At 39.7% G+C, this 20354-nt stretch overlaps 1 long non-coding RNA gene across 1 annotated transcript in view; it reads left to right on the forward strand.

Annotated features, from left to right (window-relative positions):
* Positions 1 to 19993, forward strand: part of LOC130684216 (uncharacterized) — a 44195-nt gene extending 24202 nt beyond the window's left edge. The window contains exons 3-5 of the long non-coding RNA XR_008998406.1: positions 15346 to 15518; positions 18660 to 18801; positions 18998 to 19993. This is a non-coding gene — a long non-coding RNA (uncharacterized LOC130684216). The remainder of the gene's footprint in view (positions 1 to 15345; positions 15519 to 18659; positions 18802 to 18997) is intronic.
* Positions 19994 to 20354: the final 361 nt, after the last annotated feature.

The raw sequence follows: 20354 nt of genomic DNA on the forward strand, positions 1-20354 counted from the left end.
TTGGAAGTTTCTCTCCTGATTTATTTGGGTTAAACCACTGGTACAAGTCATGCACAGTGCTGGGAAAACTATAATAAAGGGGAAGAGAGGCCGGACTTACCTAGTTTGTTTGTCATCTGTGAGACATTTTATTACAAAATTCTTAAGAGAAAAAGTGGATCTCTTTTTCTTCTCTCTCACGTATGGTTTTGCTGGAAAAATCCCCAAGGGACATTCAAGAGTGGAGGCTTAGGAGTAGGGGTAGAGAAAGACATTTGAAAACACCACCATTTCATACCTTAGAGGCTGAACTTTTCATTCATTCAACATGTTTACTGAGAACATTCTTTCTAACAGACACCATTTTAGTGAGCAAAGCTGACAAAAATTCCTGTCCCATTTAAGTTCTGGGGAAAGTCAGTCTAGAATAGAAGGCATGAACATGAACTTTGGGGCCACACTAACTGAGCTGGAATGCCAGCTCAGCCACATACTAGCTTTGTGTCCTCAGGATAAGACAATAACTTACCTGTGACATGGTTTCCTCCCCTGAGAAAGGGGGATAATATTATTATTCCCTGCATGGGGTTGCTATGAAATGGCATAATAATATTCCTTACCTCATAGGCTTGCTGTGAGGATTGAATTGGATGATGCCCATGAAGCACTTAGAAAGACTCTTGGCGCATACCAAGGACTAAATGCACATAAGCTCTTACTTGGCGGTGACGTCGTTTTGCTCTTTAACACTCATGCACTTGCAATCTGTAGGCCCTTTTGCATAAATGATGGAGAAAGGGAAAAAATATTACCTCTTGAACCTATTAGTGGAAAACTGGGCAAATGTACTTGTAGGTTCATGCTTCTCCCCACAGACAGTAAATGACTTAAGAAACTGTTTTTATTTGCTACCTTCTAGTTTGGTCCCCAATTGTCAAAAACATTTCTTCCTTTAAGCAACTGTTTAAAAACTGTCAGGGCATCAATAATAATCTGAGCCATCTGTTGGAACATGTAGAAAGCATGCTTATTATTACTGAACTAGAAAAATCAGAATGATCTTATGGGATGGTTGGACTGATTGGCCAGAATATTCTTTGTGTTCCCCTGTGCCTCACCATCCCATGTCCCATGCCTTCACTTTTTCTTCTCTCATAAGACTGGCAATGTCTCGGTTAAGGCTACGCATTCGGCAGACAAAGAGCAGAGTCACAGACAATGTGTAGCTGGCAGGCAGTACAAGGAAGAAATCAATCTCTGTGGTTGTAAACCATTGAGATTTGGGTAGTTTGTGGCCATAATCTAGCCCATCCTGATTGACACATTGGTTCCAACCAATATCTGCCTAGTCATTGTCCTCTCTCTTTCTCTGATGCCAACTATTGTTTTTTTTGTTAGTTGGGTGATTATTATAGAAAGAATATATGTACATGAAACAACCCTCATTTCTGTATTAAATTATTATGGATCCACAATCCATGCATTTATCTAAGTTTACCATTCTTTGATTTATTCACTTAACAGACCTTTAAAGTGCCTAGACTATGTTTCTCTCTGGGTTGTGTGCTGTGGGAAGCAGGTGGGGTGTTCAGATGTGCATAAAACAGGGTTCCTATCCTCTGGGTGCCTTATCAAAGGAGTGGAAAATTTGCTTTGAGACATAATAGAGGTCTAGGTATTTACCAAATGCAGTGCAAAGTAATATTGTGTCCTGTGTCTACCACCCACTTCCACCTTCAAGACCTGTCCTCCAGTTATATTTTATGAGTTGCTATTGACTTAGTGCTATCCTAATTTATAATCTCTATGAGGGTTAAAACTTAAATCACATCCCTGGCTTTCCAGGCCCAACTTGTGCCTTTAATCAAATTAATCTCTCACCAAATGTCCCCTTGTTCCCTTAATAATATTAGGTACCTCTTATTAGCTATTTACATCTTAGTAGTTTTTCTCTTTGGGGCAGATACCTAAACAATCAAACTCTCTCTGGATTTGACACCCCATTACTTTGTTGGAGAGGAAGATAATATTTTTGCTGTTGTTTTCCTTCCAAAAAATATCTAGGTGATAAACACTGCAAATGTATTTCTGATTTACATTATTGTCTGGCCAGAACTTTCTAGAAAATGGGTTCTACCTCTTTTACCTTGTCATCCACTTGTACTTTGGATTTTCTATACACTGATGTCCAGGAGTAGGGGAGTAAAATTCCTAAAACATGAGCATGTTATCACTTTTTCCAGGATCTTGGGTACATCACAAATCTTATTAAATGCCAAGTGACTCCATTTTCATAAGTTTTAAAGTTGTGTAATTGCTCTAAACTCTAAAACAAATAAACACAACATTTCATGTAGACACATACAGAGGTGTGAATATCAACCAAAGTAATACAATGCCTACAAAGCCTATGATGATATAAAATGATCATAATAATAAGAAATATTTCTTCCTGCTTTGTTGATATTTTCACTTGAAAAGATGTTTCTTGATATGAACAAAAAAGGAAAGAATGATTCTATTTGTTTTCCTTTTCAAATTAATTATCTTTGGCACTTTAAAAATACTCCCCCTTTTAAAAGAAAATTTAAAATAATGAAGAAATGATAGGAAAACACTTAATGTTAGCTTCATTAATGGAATTCTTTGGAAGTTTATGAATTATACTGGTAACTGTCATTGGTTGATCCCCAACCAGTGCCTTAAACTCATTTAACTTTCACAAATCCATATTTATTCCCACTTTTCAGATGAGAAAACTGAGGCATAAAGAAACTAAGTAATTTCCAAGGCTGCACAGGTAGAAAGTGCAGGAGCCAGCATTTCAAGCCTGGGAAGACTGGCTTCCAATTCTGCATAGGCCATCACTACATAATAGGGCCTGGAATATTCCACATCTTTAACTTTACTTTTTGCTTTTATTCTTAACCCAAGAATCAGCTAAGATGGGAAAGAAGAGATTTGTTTCAACAGCAAGTCAAGTTTCACATGCTTTGTAGATTAGCACTGGGATCAGTTTTTTGAGGTGAGTAGGAATATTTTCACAAACATTCAAAGGGTCCATTGGAGGCAGTATCCAATTTTTTTGTCTTGTTTCCACAATATGCACTGTTTATAAGGTGTTCAATTATACCACAAAGGTGTCATATGTTCCTTTTGGGGACTTAAATAGCATTTTGAGGGTTATACAAATTGACTATGCCTGGGCCTACATTTGTCCATGTCTCTATAAAATGTAGGATGCATTTAGGTTATTGTAGGTCTTACTCAACAAGGGGAAGGATGATTTAGCAGTTAAGGAGTACCTCTGTGTATGTAATTCAAAATGACCATTAAATCTGTCCTTCCTCCAAGAACTCTGGACAATTTTAACCACCTATGCATGGAAGAGTTGTGTACCACCCCAGATTATAGCTATCAATGCTTACTCCTTATCTTTTCTGTAAAATCTGCAGTGCAAAGGGCATGTCTCATTCATTGCTATGGTATCTTGAGAACTTAGAAAGTGGACCCACCACCTTTTTGTTGATTGGTACACCAGTTATCTATTACCATAATCAGGCTGAATTAAAACATCCCAAATCTTCTGTCAGCTGCAAGTTGGGTGGGCACTCTGCTGATCTTGGCTGTGCTCTCTCCCATGCTGGGGTTGGCTAGTCTAGGATAACCTCAGCTGGGACAGCGTGCTCTCTTCCACATGGTCTCTCATCCTCCAGGAGGCCAGCCCAGACAGGTTTTTATGAAGGTGGAGGTGACAGAGAAAGCAGCAGAAACCCATATAGCCTTTTGAGGGCCAACCTTAGAGCTACTGCATTTTATTGGCCAAAGCAAGTCACGTGGCCAACCCTGATTCAAGGGGCAGGAAAATGGACTGCATCTTTGATGGGAAGAGCTGCAAAGTCACATTATAAAGGATAAGTATCCAAGGAAGGGTGAGAATTGAAGCTGATCTGCTACAAGTAGAATACGTAAATAAAGATGAATTAGAAGGGATGTTATCAGGAGGGAAGAGAGGGAAGAGTGGTGCGGCTGGTTCAGGGGGTCCCTACCTTTCCCAGCTACATGACCACAAACGAGTCATGTCATGCTCTTAATCATAGTTTCTCATCTTCCCAAGATGGTTGAGAAAATCTGATGGGATAATACACACTGAATTACTTTGTTAATCATAAATCTCAGTACATGTGTGCACTGGCATTGCTGTTATTTCATTCAAGATTTGGAGACCTTTCCTGCAGTTCCAGTTATTGACAGAGTCTGAACAGTACTCACAGAGAATGTAAAAATCCCTATAAACAACATTTTTCTCACTTTACTCCAAGTCTGGATTTTATTTGATGCATCCTGAGAACCAGAGAAAGTCTTACAGGGTATATAAAACATCACAGGGGCCGACTTGAAATGCAGAGCAGTTTTAAACACACTACTGTAACCCTCACACTCTGGAAGAACAGACACTGGTTCCTGCTGTGGGTGGCTCTCACACCAAAAGAGGGTGACCCGCAGACCATCCGACAATGCATTTGTTTCTGCTTGAAAGATTAACAAGCTCTTATAATAAATAAAATCACAGATTTTCCTCCTGCAGATTTTGTGATGTCACAGCATGGTGGGGCCTCCCTACTTTACTGCTGCCTGGATGGTTTCATGGCCCTTGCTGAAGTGAGGCATCATCTCTGAGGATATTGGTAGCAGTGTACCCTCGGGTATTTGAATGGATGGGTTTTCCCATCTTGTGGTTCTCCATGTGATTAAAATGGAGATGTGTTTTGCTGAAATGACTTGCAAGAAGTCTCTAATATACCCTAATGGTCTGGCTCTGTTTACGAGTCAAATGTGAATGCACATATTTAACACATTGCAATAAATGACATTTAAGAAGAGGACCAAAACTGATTTAAAATGTGGAGGGGACAGCCCACATTGTTTTCCCACACTTGAAGAACTCTTAGTTAGCCACTGAGGCCTTTGAAGCAATCCATGAGCATTTATACTGTCTCACAGCAAATGGGATCCCAAATGAAAGATCTAGCCAGGATGAGAGAGGTTAGAGAGAATTTCTTGTTTCACATTCTAGTCTGCAAACAATTTATTACTGCATGTATACATTTAAACCCCAAATTACCTTAGATGGCATTATACATCGTATGTACACCAATAGGCCATGCAAACCAGCAACGTAGGATTCCTCCCCCTGACCTTGCTCCCCACTTCTTGGCATTGACATAACCCACACGGTGTATAAAGCTCAGGCTGTCATTCATTTAAAACCAAACCCGAAGCAAGGGCTGCACTAATCTGCTCCTTTGAAATGGTGAGGCTTCATTCACTTGTGTTGCCTTAAGCCAGATGGAAAAAATGGCTGGCTTCTGCCTTCCTAATGCACAAACCATTTACCTTTTCTGGGCTTCATGTCCCTCTTCTGTCTTGGGAGAGAGCCAGAGATTAGAGAGTGGCCTTGCAAGGGTAGGTCTTTCCTCCTGACTCATTCTGAGCACCACCGTGCTGTCAGGGATAAATGTCTGCAGGCAAGATGGCAGGGGTCTGGGGCCATCCAAGTGAAGGACTATCTGGCCAACAGCGGCAGCAGTGTAGTGGAGGAGAGAGCACTGTCCTTTCTTCATTAAGTGTATTTATAAACATACTGAACATGAAACATTTTTCCTTTCTTCACAGTGATGGATGATTATATGTCTATGAAATGTTTTCATTTATTTGGCGCCAGAGTAATCAAAATCAGTTGAAACTGTCCCACTGAAGAGAAAGAAAACAAGTAGGCGTGGGACAGCCTGTGCTCCTTCCCCCGAGCTTTCCAAGGGTAGTAGCTGCCAGACGGGCTCGCTTCGCAGAGGAACACGCTCTTCAGCTGGTAATCACTCCCAGTCCTGCCCATGGCTGCCATCCACGGAGGCTGCAGCTCTGCAGAGCTTTCCAAGCAGTCGCCTTCACTCTGGAAGCAGTGTGGGAGCGTTGGGGCCAGCCTGTGCGTGACTCTGTTTAGGCTGAGAAAGAGCTGGTCCCAGAAAACCTTTGTGAATGAAAAGCTCGGACTTTCAAGTCTGCCCTGGCCCGGGTTCTGGGTCAGGCATCGTGATCTCCAACATCCTGTTTAAACTGGGGTTTTCCACTACACACAGACAAAACGGTTTCTATTATAAGCTCCTAGTGATTGTGCGAAGACAGGCCATACAGATTAGGTAGGGGAGCGAGGCTGACCTGCCCGTGAGAAAAATACAGAAAGCAGATGACTGATTCCTTCTGTAGATGGGTGTCTTTGGACAGCTACAGAACTCAGGTGTTTTGCTTTACAATTCCAACATTAATTTGGAAAGTTTATGGGGCCTAAACCGCAGGAGGGTTTTGCTCACTTCTGGTTATCTCTCTGCCTTATGGTCTGTACTATAGACCTGTTTATAGGCATGAGGATTTAAGACCCTCAGTGGGTTAAAAAAAAAAAAGATTTCCTTCTTTGCTAATCATCACCTTTCAAGGAATTAATGTGAATACTGGAGCAGGAAGGGACTTTTACTTCTCCAATAGATGTAAGAATTTTAAAAAGTGAATTAATAGAATACTTTATAGCTGGTTCCTTATTTAAACAGGCAGGGTTGTAATTGCTTTTTTCAAAGCAGGCTCTGAAGGGAAAGAGTCTTACTTCCTGGACCCACATAACAAGGTGTAGAAGAGCTTGAAGGAGAGAGACTTTTCAGAATACACCTATATCCACTTTTAAGAAAATTAAAATCATAGTTGTAGTATAGAAGCCACTGTCCTAGAATAACATGCTCTTTATTTTATAGTTGTTAGCTATAGAAAATTCTTGGTCTCTTCTAGAGTTGTTAAAATTCTGACCTCAGAGTTACTGAACTCTTCATATTAAGGGGGATAGTTGCTTTACCTACAAGGGACTAAAGATTTTACATTTGCACAGGCCAGGGCATGAAATGAGCATTCATAAGCATGGAATCTGAATAAAAATTAAAACACTGAATGTTTCTGTGATATAGACATAGACACAGATATCTTTTCTGGAGGGAGCAAGGGACAAAGGTGACCAATGAGTATCCAATAGACTTCCCTGGTATTTTTATAAATTCCCATTTTTAACTGTGAAATTTGGAGATGTCCAGTTTCTAAAAGTAAGCAGGATGTACATCTCAAATATCAGAGCACATTTTTTAAGATATCTAAAATTCCTTTGGAAGGTTGGGACAGTTTGCAAAAGACAAATACAGGTGTGGCAGTTTTCCACATTTTGTATTATCTTTCTGTAATTAAAAATTAACCACTATGATTGAAAAAATATGCCATTAATACTTACGAAAGGTCTGAGAAGGGGAGTCTTTGGCCCAAAAGAGATGATTTGAGTAATGTTTGTGGTGATCCTGATTTCAAAAGTTTAGCTCTTCAATTGCTTGATGTGAAATCTGTTACTTTACTAAGTGGGGAACTGATTAATTCAGAAACTCTTAGCAACCAACTTCCTCCCAGTGAGAAAGATGATGTCACCTCGAAGGTCCAAGAGAGTATACTAAATGCAATTTAAAAAGAGCCAATCATGTTGCTGGGATGAAATGGCCACAGCCAACCACCAGCACCCAGCCTCCATCATCCAGCCTCCTTATCTCAGCCTTTAGAAGTCAGGGTGAGCGAAGCCGGAGGCAGCCAGCCAAGTCTTATAAAAATCTCTGAGATCTCCAGGTAAATAGATCATGTTAAGGATTCCTGTGGCAGAAATGGATCCTATAGGAAGCACGACTTCGATATCTTTATAGCTAAAATTTTTTCCTTTGTAGAGAGAGCCAACTGATTTATTTTAGAATGAGCATTTTCTATTTTTATAGGCATGTCTTCCATTTTACTTAGAATCTTACCTAAAGTATGAACAAACTTACAAACGTTAATATGAACCAAGAGGAGAAAGTCCACTAATCAGAGTTCAATTAACTGGCTTTGATTGCCAGCAGGTTACATATTTCAAACAGGCAACTAGCTGTCATTCCTGCTTGGTTAGTTCCCAATAGGTTTTGATTCTTTCATTTCTGTCTGTAGCTCTGTTCACACTCAAAGATAAATACTTCCTCTCATCCACCATCTATCCTTATTGTAGAATCTGCAATTTCTTTAAATATGCACAAGGCCTCACACACTTGTACACGCACATAGTCACCTATATTCAGGATAGGCTATATAATCTGCCAGGCCCAGTATAAAGTAAAAATGTGGGTCCTTTGTTCAAAATTCATTGAGAATTTCAAGATGGGACAATAGAGCATTAACCCTAGTGTGAAGCCCTCCTGAGTTCAGGGACCTGTCAGAGCACATAGGTCATGTGCTCATGAAGCCAGCCTTGACTGTGTTAATAGTCATGCTCACACACATGCATCTCAAGTACACAGCAAAGACTATGCATTGAGCAGTTGCTCTTTTATTTTGTGCTAGAACTTTCCTACCAGTCCAACACCAACACCAATTATTCATAATTCAGGCATAATATGTTAGCAAAAAAGCACTGCTTTCTTAAATTAAGATTTCCATAGCTTGCAAAATACTTTTATATGTATTTTTTCTCCTTTGAGCTTAAGAATTTCTTGTGACCCCCAGTTTGCCAAAAACAAATAGGCAAAGTCACTTATCCAAGGTCACACTAATTTTGTTTTTTCTAATTACAAGTTTACTATATAGAAAATTTGAAAAATATGGGGAAAAAGAAAATATTTATTACTCATAAAATACCACCAATTAAAGATAACTATTATTAAATGGTATGTATAATAAATTATTAAATGTGTTAAATGGTATGTTGGTATGTATTCTTCAGTCTACTTTTCTATACATTTTTATATAAGTATTTGTATATATTCTTGTATATCTTCTTACCTAAGTTGGGATCCTATTACACTGCTCAGCAGTGTCTTTCACTTGGTAATATGACACAGGCCTTTCCACCTTATTAACACTCTTAGGAAACATTATTTTTAATAGCTGCATTGTGTTCCATCATGGTTGATAATCCACTCTGGAATGAATGAAACAGTAAACAGAGAAAAGATGACATAATTACGGATAATTCCTTTTCATATTATAATACTCTTATTCCTCACAACTGGCTTATAAACTAGTTGTTATTATCTCCACTTCACAGATCAAGAAACTAAGAGTCCAGGTGTTTAAATAACTTGCTACAAGTCACACACTGACTAAACAAAGCTGCAGTTTGTACCCAGGGCTTCATGAAGGCAAAGCTTATACTCAAACAAGTGCAATGCCAGTGACACAGAATTTATTATTTTATCCTAAAGGAAGGCCTCAGATAAGCACATCATTTAGAGCCTTGGAGATTTTCGAGGTGTAGCAGTTCCTCTGTTATTGGGAAAAAGCAGCTGGGAGAGTCCATGGAATGGTGAGAGTGGCCCAGAGACCCCGACAAATAGAGATGACAAGTAACAGTCAGGAGCGACCTCTGTACCAGAGGAACGCTGCTCCATAACGCATCGCCTAGCTCAAGGCATTCTGGTCACAGGTAGTCAGATTCACACATTAAGAAGATCTAGCAAAGATGGTTGTATGGTTATAAAAAGCAAATGTAGGAAAGGGGAATGGGTTGGTTTCCATCTTTAAGAAAACAATATTTGAAATGAATTCTTAAGCCACGTATCTCATAGACCATGTGTTTACTCTTTAAGAGAGAATTCAGGACAATTTCTGGAAAAAAAAAGCCATTCTTTAAAGTTCTCAGGAGAGATCACTTGAAAATGATTTCTGTGGTCCATTATTGTTCACCCTCTTTACTCAGCCCCCTCTGGTTTAGTCAGCTAGTTTCTTACTGACATTTTGAGTTCCAGGAACTTAATCCTAGAGGGGAATGGGAAAGATTCCTGTCATACACATTAGATGAGAATTTCATGATGAGTAATAATAGCCCTACTACCCCATATCTTGACCACCAAAGGATCCCCTAGAAGAGAACGTAATCAGTGTATTAGTTTCTTGTAGCTGCTGTAACATGTTAACACTAACTGGATGCCTTCAAGCAATAGAAATTTATTCTCCTCATAGTTGTGGAGGCCAGAAAAACAAAATTAGGATGTTAGCAGAGTCACCCTCCCTCCAAAGCCTCTAGGGAAGGATTCTTTCTTGTCTCGTCCAGCTTCTGGTGGCTTCTGGCATCCTCTGGCTTGTGGCTGTGTCCCTCCAGTCTCTGCCTCTGTCTTCATGTGGCCTTCTCCTGTCTGTGTCTTCTCCACTTTTGTTTTTTATAAGGACACATCATTGAATTTAGGGCCCAGGACAATCCAGGATGAGCTTATCTGGAGATCTTAAGTACATCTGCAAAGATTCTTGTTCCAAATAAGGCCACACTCACAGGTTCTGAGGATCAGCTCATGGATGTATATTTTGCGGGGGATCACCATTCAACCCTCTGCAGGGAGAGAAGCTTAGGTGCTGATGTGTCCCTGAGAAAGCTGCTGAGCCCTCTTGGGTTTGGACTTGGGGTAAGGCCTTCTTCCCTAGATAAGCTCTGGGAAGAAATGAAGAACTCAGAGCTGAAGGGCTCAGAGCCAAAGAGCTGTCTGAGTCCCTGAGGCAGAGGCGTCTCCAGCTGTCTGTGAGTTCTGGAGTTCTAGAGTTGGCGAAATAGTGCCTATGGGCCCCAGAGGAGCATGGGGACAGTTGAGGGACAGGAAACCATGCTGGAAGGAACCAGCCTAATTGGGTGGCAAAGGAGACAGAGCCAGAAGAGGTGATGGCCACCTCAGCAGATCCAGGCCCGGACACAGAAGATCACCTAAGACCCAAATCCTGCTTTCTCACCCTGTGTCTTGGCCTAGCTTAGCCCCAAGCTTTGACTGTGGCCGAGAGGGCACTACTGAATGGGGGAGTGTGAGCTTTCTCTCCCACTGAGTGAACAGAGTCAAAACAGAAATTGAAGATGGGCTTTTCTTACTCATTAGGGTTCTCTACAAAAATAAAACCATTAGGAGAGAGAGATTTATTTTAAGGAATTGGCTCATGTGATTATAGGCCTGGCATGTCTGAAACCTGGAAGGCAGGCCAGCAAGCTGGAGATCCAGGTAAAAGGCGAGGTGAGTCTAAATTGTGCAGATGAATGGGCTGAAAGCTCAGGCAGAGCTTCCATGCTGCAATTTTAAGGAGAATTACTCTTTAGGGAAACTCAGTCTTTGCTCTTAAGGCCTTTAACTGATTAAATGACATCCACCCACATTATGGATGATAATCTACTTTATTCAAGTCTACTCTTTTAAGTGTTAATTACAGCTAAAAAAATACCTTCACAGTAACATCTAACTTGGTGTTTGACCAAACAACTATGCTGAGCTAAGCTATAGCTAAGCTAAGTTGACACATAAAATTAACTATCACATTAACACACTGGAGTGCATGGACTTGAAATTCAGACTTGTTTCTCAAACATGTGAGCACCTAAAAAATGCCAGGCATTATGCTATGTGCTGGAGATATGAGAGTGGACAAGACAGCTGTAGCCAATGCTATCACAGAGTTTACAGTCAGTCTAGACCATTCATTGAGACCAAATTCAACCCATCAAGCTAGATCAAGCCAACGCGGCAGCGACAATGTCTAGAGGTGTGTAGAAGCAGTCAAGAGAACACCTTAAGGGGCCTTGACTGATGGCTGGTGAGGAAAATAAGTGTGAACCAGAGTAAATAAGGAATGCAGAGGATGGAGAAGCATCCCAGGCAGAGAGAAACTTAGAGTAAAAGAAAAACAGAGGTAGTTTGAGAAACTGAAATAAGTTCATTATGGCTAGAAAATAGAACATGAGTCTTATGGTCATGGACAGATGAGACCAGAGAAGGGATGACCATCCCACACCTCCTCTGAGATGCTGTCAGAGTCACACTTTAGGTTAAGAGCCCTGGGGAGCCACCGAAGGGTGTTGAGCTGAGGAGTAGCATGGGCTGACTTACCTTTTGAGAAGAGAGCTCTGGCTGTTGGGTGTAGGTGAACTGGAGGTGGGGGGGTGTCAAACCTGGGTAGTTGAAGGATCCCTGAGAAATGTGGGAATGGCCAAAGCTAGGGTAGTGACACGGAACGGACAGCACAAAGGGTTTGCAAGAGTGCCAAATGCTTAGGAGTCACCCAAGATGATGTCTGTTCCATTTACAGGTGGCTGTTGGGGCTGAGGTGGGTCATCAGGCAGAAACACATTTTCAAATGTGTTATCTTATGCAGGGCAGGATTCGACAGCCTTACATGTAGTTTAGTATCTCTGATATCTTTCTGCCAGCCTTCCGTCTCTTCTCCTCATCCTTGATTCATGTGATTAGAATTAGATAGTGAACTTCCTTTCTCAAATGTTTGATGTCTAGTTCAAATTAAAGTGGTTCCTTTTTTTTAAGTATATCTTGTGAATTAACTTATCTCCAAAGGGGAAAAGAGGTAGATAATCATGTCAATATGAAGTGTGCTACATCCTCAAATGTTTGCAGGGCTGTTCACACTCTCAGAAAACCCCTTCCCACCTCCACCCCTCCCCAGATGCTGACATCTTCCCAGTTCACCCCTCTTCGCTAGCCCCTTGCCTTTCCTTGAGAAGATGGAAATTGGAGTGAATAGTAATTGAATGTCATTCAAGCTTTCCATATTAAAGTGAACCTAAGATCAAATTTTCAGTTTTCCTAAACTTTATGTCATTTTGTGTTAGATTACTTTCCTCATGCCAGGACATAAAGCTCATGTGAACCCAAAGTGGAAGGAATCTTCAAATTTTGCCAAGTCTATGATGAGAAGAAAAAAATCTAAGTGAGGTGCATTTGAACATGAGTGAAACCCCAGCTCTCCCTTGGCAACAGGATGAAATGAACTCAGCCCACATTTGGCATTTGGGTGGCTAATGTCCTGAACTACACCTCCCAAGCCGTCCGAATTCTACCCAACCAGAAACGTGTTTTGCCAGATGCTCCCCCCGCTCATTTCAATATGTGTGCTTTGTGTGGAATGGAATCCATATGTTTCTTATCCATTTACACTTAAGTCATCAAGACGTTACTCAGTGATGCCTCTGTGATTTACAGATCTTTTCAGTCTTTTTTTTTTAATTAGGAAAAGGGAAATCATATTTTGCAAAGTGTAGACTTGAAACCACAAATTTGTACAATGAAAAAAATGTGTGTCTGTGCCAAAATAAAGATGGATGCAAATTCTTCTGAACCTTCCCCATTAAGAGCTGGGCCTATCCTCTTGAATACGATGTGGCATGTGGCTACTCTGGCCAATGCAGTTTGGTGGAAATGACACCAGGCCAGTTCTGAACCTGCCTTTAGGAGTATTGGCACCTTCTGCTTTGGCCTCTAGAACCTAGTTGCTATGCTGAGGCCATGTGTAGACCCAGCCACCAGCTCCAGCTATGTTCCCAGATGACAGTTAGCAGCAGCTGCCAGCCCTGAGGGTGTGCCCACTCAAGCCTTCAGATATCAAGATTGCATTAGCATTTTATCACCTCCTTTGGAGTCAAAGAATTGCTTTTCTGAAAATCTTCTGTTAACATTAGTGGCCAGAAGTATTTGCTTACACCATGGTGTCTTAAGATGAATCTTTATAAGTTTCATGCCATCACTGGCATGTATAAATGATGTACATCTTTTCCAGGTGGTGAAACTTTTTGTTTTAATTATTCCATGTCCAAGTAAAATTATTGCCTCCCCAGAAGCCCTTCTCCTTTGCATCAAGATGACCCTATGCAAGAGAGCTTTGCCAGTACCTTTGAGTATGACCCTTACATGTAATATCTAGCTACTATCTATCTACCACCCATGCATCACAAATTTCAAATTTCAAGTCTGTTTCATACATATTTAATACACACATACACACATTAATACCTCATATTTTAATTTCATAGTGTCCTTGAATGGATTAGTGGGTTATTTTAGCTTTTGATTTATTTTTCAGGAAACTAGATTTGCTTTGTTCTCCAGATTCATTTTATTTGGCTTTGATGTAAAACTGGTGGGAATATATGAATGAGTTCTGAAATATTGACATCCCTCACCTCTATTGCTTTTATTCAATATTTCTTCCTTCGCACTAGTTTTTGAGGGGTAATAATAATTATGGCTGCCATTTTTTATTATAAGTATATGCCAGATACTCTGCTAATGATATAACATGTTGCTTAACTACCATAACAACCCCTAGAGGTTAGTTTTATTTTTGTCAGGTTACTGTTTGGGAAACAGAGACTTAGAGAAATTCAGATACTTGCTCAGGGTCATTCATATAGTGATAGAACAAGAATTTGAATCCATACTTTTTTTATTCCACATCTATAAGATCATAGTATCCTGCCTTCCTGTCTTGTTATATACACTAGTTTGTACAAAGGGGTTAATTTTGCCATTCATCAAGTCATCTCAAAAGTTCTTCAGACATCTTTGGTACTGAGTAGTTTACTTAAAACATACTAGGTAAGAGGCTAATAGAAGTAAATAGGACATTCTTCATGTTCACAGGAAGCTTTCTGGGCAAGACTTGGAGTCCCATTTGATTTTTTAAGTGAAATGGGCCTATAGATATTTCTTACCTTTCTTAATGTATCAGTCAGTGTAGGCTGGGTTATAATGCAGTAACAAACAATCCCAGGTCTCAGTGGTTTAAAACAAAGTTAATTTCTGGCCCATGCTATTCATCCCCTGTGGCTCAGGTGGGGACTCTGTTTCATATTGTTGTCATTTTCACTCTGAGGCTCAGCACCATCTGGAACATATATGGTCACTGTGGCAGAAGATAAGGAGAGCTCTGGAGGATCCCAGTGGGGCAAGGAAATGCTCTAGCCAGAGAGTGACAAACTTTACTTATACTCATAACACATTGGCTGGAGCTGGTCAATCCCTACCACAGGGAAGCCAGGACTAGCAATCCTCCAAAAAGGGGAGGTACCCAGGAGGGTGAAGAATTAGAGCTTTTGGAAAACAGTACTAATGACTACCACATTTACAGTAATTTAAGAATTCTTAGCTTAATAAGTGAAAGTACTTTAAGAACAACACGTTTTGTGTCTGACATGTGTTAGTGCTATATTAGTGTCATAGAATCCTGTTGAGAAATTTGGTAATTTAAAGACTTTTCTCTAAATCCCTTCTTCCAGGAGCTCCTAAAAGGAGGGGGGAGAAAGATGTTTCATGGGAAAGTTACTCTGAGTTGCTTATTCTTTGATTTTTCAATCTTTAGGATAGGTCTTCAGCTAACAGCTCTGAAGGACAAGCTTGAGACAGACCAATCCTGTTGTCCAGAACAAAGAAAAACTGACTAGAGTGTGCCCATGCTTGTGTCTGTGACTATCTATAATATTCTGACATTCTATGCTGATTTTCTCTTAAGGTACTTGCTTTTCTACTCATATCCTGGGAAAACAAGGCAGGCTGCACTCTGTGGCAAAGAGAAAGAGATCTGAGAAGAGCTATGGCTTGTGTCATGGGCCTGGGAGATTAAAAACTGATGTGCAGCCCCACTAAGGCAATCAGGACTTACAGGGCCAAAATTCCCAAGGAAAGGTAAGCTCAGAGAAGTGAGACCTGTACTCCAAACTGCTTTTCTTCTAAAGGTTTTTGCTGATACTTATAGCAAAGTTTTTCTGTAAGAGATAGGCTAAGAGATAGAGAAGATGAATGGAAGTTGGTTGCTAAGAGGCTAAAAACTCCTTGCAGAACTATTGGATATGCCATGATATATTGGAGAAGTTCAAGCCCTGCCAAAGGAGAAAAGCCTAGTTAACACTACAGTGTGACCCTAAGCACTATATTTTAGGAGGAAGGGCAAGTCAGAAATTAGATAAAACCGTGTAAAAACTAAAACCCAATTTCAAACCAGCTCAATCCCTGATTAGATTAATGGGACTTGCTTCTATGTTAACCATCTTCAAGGAGGCAAAGAAAATTCTTTTTGAAATAAGATAAGATCACCCAGACACTTTATATTTTTTTCATGAACAATGTTTAGGAGTCAATAAAATTCCAGGCATACCAAAGAATAGGATCAAGAGAGAGGAAAAGAAATAGAATAAACAATATTGGGATATTTTAGAAAGCTATGATTAATATGTGAAATAAAATAGATAACAAAAATGAAGACATTTACCATAGAACCGGAATATATAAACTCACTAGAAATGGAATTAAACAGAAAATCAGAATAGTAAAAAATATAATATCTGAAATTAATTTTGCAATGGGTGTAACCATTAGCAGATTACACAGCTGAAGGGAAGACTGGTTATCTGGAATACATGTCAGTAGAAAATCTAAATTAAGGCAGAAAGAAAAGACTACAGGCTATAAAATGTTTTTGTGAGAAATTAAAATGGAGATAAGTAAATGAAAATAGAATAAAGCAATTGATAATTTTCATGGATTAGAAGACTCAATATTACAAAAAATGATAGTTTCCCCCAAATTGAACTTTTAAGTCAGTATTATTAAATGAAATCACAAGTTTGTATTTATGTGTGTGGACATTGACCGGCTGATACCAAGATGTATGCAGAAATGCCAAAGGCCAAGAATAGCTGAGTCTGTCTTCAAGAAAAACAAACTGGGAAGACTTACATGACTAGATTTAAAGATTTATCATAAAGCTGCAGTAATTGACATGATGCAGTATCAGTGCAAAGGCATATAGTCTAAATTGGTACAACCCCTTTTGGAATAACAAATGAATGAGAAAAAAAAAGAAAACAGAAGCAAACACATCCAAGGCAAAAGGAGGGTCTTTTAAATACTATAAGGATATCCACACTGAAAAAAATGCATTTCAGCCCCTACCTTACTCCATACACACAAATTAACTGCAGACAAATTCTAGATCTAAATGTGAAAGATTAAATTGTAAAGTTTCTGGAGGATTACATAAGATAATATCTTTATTACGTTTACGACCTAGGCAAAAATTTCTAAAGTAGGACATAAAAAATATTAACCATTAAGAAAATTATTGACAAATAGGATAGCATTAACATTCAGAACTTCTGTTCCTCACAGGACACTATTAAGTAGAGAAAGTACATGCCAAATAGCAGAAGATATTTGTAAAGACATGTGTTTGACAAGGGAAACATTGACAAATCAATTAAAAAGAAAAGGCAACCAAATAGAAAAATGGGCAGCAGATTTGAACAAACACTTCATAAAAGCCTCTCTCTATTGCCCAATAATCCTATACAAAGATTCTTAATCCTAGTCTAGCTGGGCAAATGCAAATTAAGGTAAAGGTGGGAAAGCACTACTCATCCACCAGTTTGACTAAAATGAAGCAAAAAAACAAAACTGAGAATATGAAGTGTTATTGATGAAGAGTTATTGGAATCCCATTTTCCCACACTGCTAGTGGGAGTGTGAATTAGTACTATCACTTTGGGAAAATATTTGGGAGTAATTTCTAAATTAAGTGTATACATACCTTTTGAGTAGAGATCACACTCTTAGTTTATATGTACCTGAATTCCAGAAAAAAGTGCAGTAAATGCCATGTATAAGAATATTCATACTGATAGTGTCAAATGTCTATCAACAGTGAAATAAATTGGATGTTTATATACATAGTAATGAAAATGAATATGTGAATCACTACTATGCACACACACACACACATTTGTGAATCTCACAAATTGAATATTGAAAGAAAAGCATAGATACAATAAAAAAACACAAACTCTGATTCCATTTATATAAAGTTGAACAAAAGGCAAACTTAATTCATCGTGAGGGTAGTCAGGTAGTTGTCATTGGGAAGGGAGGTGGCTGGGGAGGGCACAGGGGAAGTTTTGGGGGTGCTAATACTGTTCCATTTCCTGGTTAATGTGGAGGTAACATGGGTTTTACCATTTTGTGAAAATGCATCAAGATTTGCAGTTATCATCTGAATGTGTGTTATATGTCAGTAAAATATGTTCATTTAAAAACACTAAGAACCCTCTAGGACAAATGCATCTGGTTATTGAAAAGAGTCATTCTTGTCAAAGAATCCTTACAATGCTGGGTATTGAGTGTAGTTTCAATTTTAATATCTTATAATTTGGTCCTTCTGCAAAGTAGAAGAGTACTGGATGCTTATTTGAATGTCTTCTGTGATGCAGCTAACAATAACATACAGAATTCACATAGTGAGCTGTAAAGTGACCAAAAAATGCTTGTGGTTCTTTTACATTTTTATTTTGATTTGGCTCTTTGTGGGGTATAAACACAGAAGCTAGAGAAGACATGTTTTCTACCTTTGGTTTTGGGGCTTTAAAGGAAAACTTTTATTTGAACAGTAGAATCAATTTATTAAAATATTTTTTCATTGTGCATTTGTACTTTGTAGAGTAATAATAATTATTCTTTAACACTTTAACACTTAAAGCACATAGTCTCAGTTTATTTTGCCCCACTTTATTGAAAAAAATGAGGCAATTCAGTGTTGATTCATCTTCATAGAAACTCTGTAAAGTAAGATGGGAAAGAATGACTCTACTTCCTCTCAGAGATGAGAAAACTGTGACACTGCCGAGTTTAACCTACTTGTCCAGGATCACATCTCTAGTCTAGCACAGACCAGGAGCCCAGCACAGACCAAGAGACCAGATGTAAGTACTATGACATTGATGGATGCCAATGTTTTTCCACCAAATTCACATTTTCCTCCTCTCTGCCTTGATTTAGGTTAAGAAAGCTGAGTTATCACCAGATCCAGGTCAGGCCTGAGAGAGATGGAACAGTGATAAAAGGGAAAGTTGTGTACTAGGTCATAATTGAGCTGAGATAGCTGGAGAGCAAGATTGGACCCCAGTTTCCATACCAAACTGTAAGTCAAGAAATAGAAAAGTGGTGATCACTGTACCACAGTTTTTATTGATTTTTTAAAAACCTAGAATAAGGAAGATATGTAGAACAAGATACTGAAATTGCAGTCTCTAGACAATGCATCTGCTTCTTAAAAAGTTTGACAGTTTTACAAAGCAAAAACATAATCTTCTAAAACCTCCCTACCTCCCTTCTAGGCCTATTCTTCTGGGAATTACTTGCAGAGTTGCATTGTGAAACTTCTGTGTTTCCTGGGGAGCAGGAGCAGATCACGTGAGGTCAACTCGGCATTGAAGTCCAAGAGAGCCAGCAAAGATCTCTCAGACCTTCAACCGCCTGACCGCAGTGGCTATTCTCAAAGGGCCTTGACTCACTATCTTACACAGATCTGAACTCCCAATCTCTGCCTACCCCATAAACCAGAGAGGAAATGACATGGCTTTCAGTCCCATTATCTCCCTTGCATCCATGGACTTGCTGACCCCAAGATGAACTGGTCTGGATACTTTGCATTTATTTTTGAGATATTTTGAATTCGTTCTCCATGGGTGCGGAAAACACTTTGACCAGTCAGGCCTCTCTTCTCCTCTCTACCCAGTAGGTTCTTCCTCTGTCTATTCTTTGGTTCTCAGCATCACTCATTTACCCCAGGGACTAGAACTGACTTTCTGTCCTATCTCTGACACCTTCCATGTCCACAGTTGTTCCCATCTCATAAATGGGAATCCTCCCCTGGAGCCCAGTAGGGTGTTTCCTTCCTCCATATTCTTACATGCTCCTGTCCTATCTCCACCTCTCTGAATACCCTTGGGAGTCGGGGCTGCATGCACAACCATGCAGGTTGTTAGGTTTTCACTCTGAGACCTCACACTGGAATCTTCTTTGGCCAGAGTCACACAGCCTGTATTAGCTATGATGGCAAGGAACGGAAGAAATTGATGGTGGCTCAAGCAATACAGCCATTTGATTATTGTCCATTATGTTTGGAGGTAGATGGTTCCACCTTTGGTTTTCCTCAAGGACAGAAGATCTTTCTACTCTCTCTTCCTTCTCAGGGATCTTTGGCCAGTTGGCTTTTTATCTTCAGACTGATGCCTCATGGTCATAAGATGGCTGATGTAGCTCCAGATGATACACTCTCATTCCAGCCACCCACACAGGAAGGAAGGGAATGGTATTAAAGCATTCTGCACAAAAAAGTTGTCTTTTGATTCATAATGTGAAGGTACTCAATATGCTTCCCTTTATGTCTCACGGTGGAAAATTAACACACCTCCCCATCTCTAACTGATTGCTGGTAAAGGGGATTGGGATTTCTATGGCTGCCTCATGCCAGTCAGGATTCATTCTAAATTCAGGATGGAGCTCCCTTCCTAAGGTTGAAGGCACCTCTGTTGAACATTTTGAAACAAAATTGGGAGGGAACAACTATGGGATAAACACGGAAACATGAGCACCCAGTCTGAGGGTGGGCTTTGCACCCAGGTGCTCGGCTCCCAGAAGAGGGCTTCAGCTCTCAGTCTTCTCCTTTGCCCTGACTACTGCCCAAGGTCA

The sequence above is a fragment of the Manis pentadactyla genome, chromosome 1 (assembly GCF_030020395.1).
Source record: "Manis pentadactyla isolate mManPen7 chromosome 1, mManPen7.hap1, whole genome shotgun sequence".
Classification (NCBI taxonomy): domain Eukaryota; kingdom Metazoa; phylum Chordata; class Mammalia; order Pholidota; family Manidae; genus Manis; species Manis pentadactyla.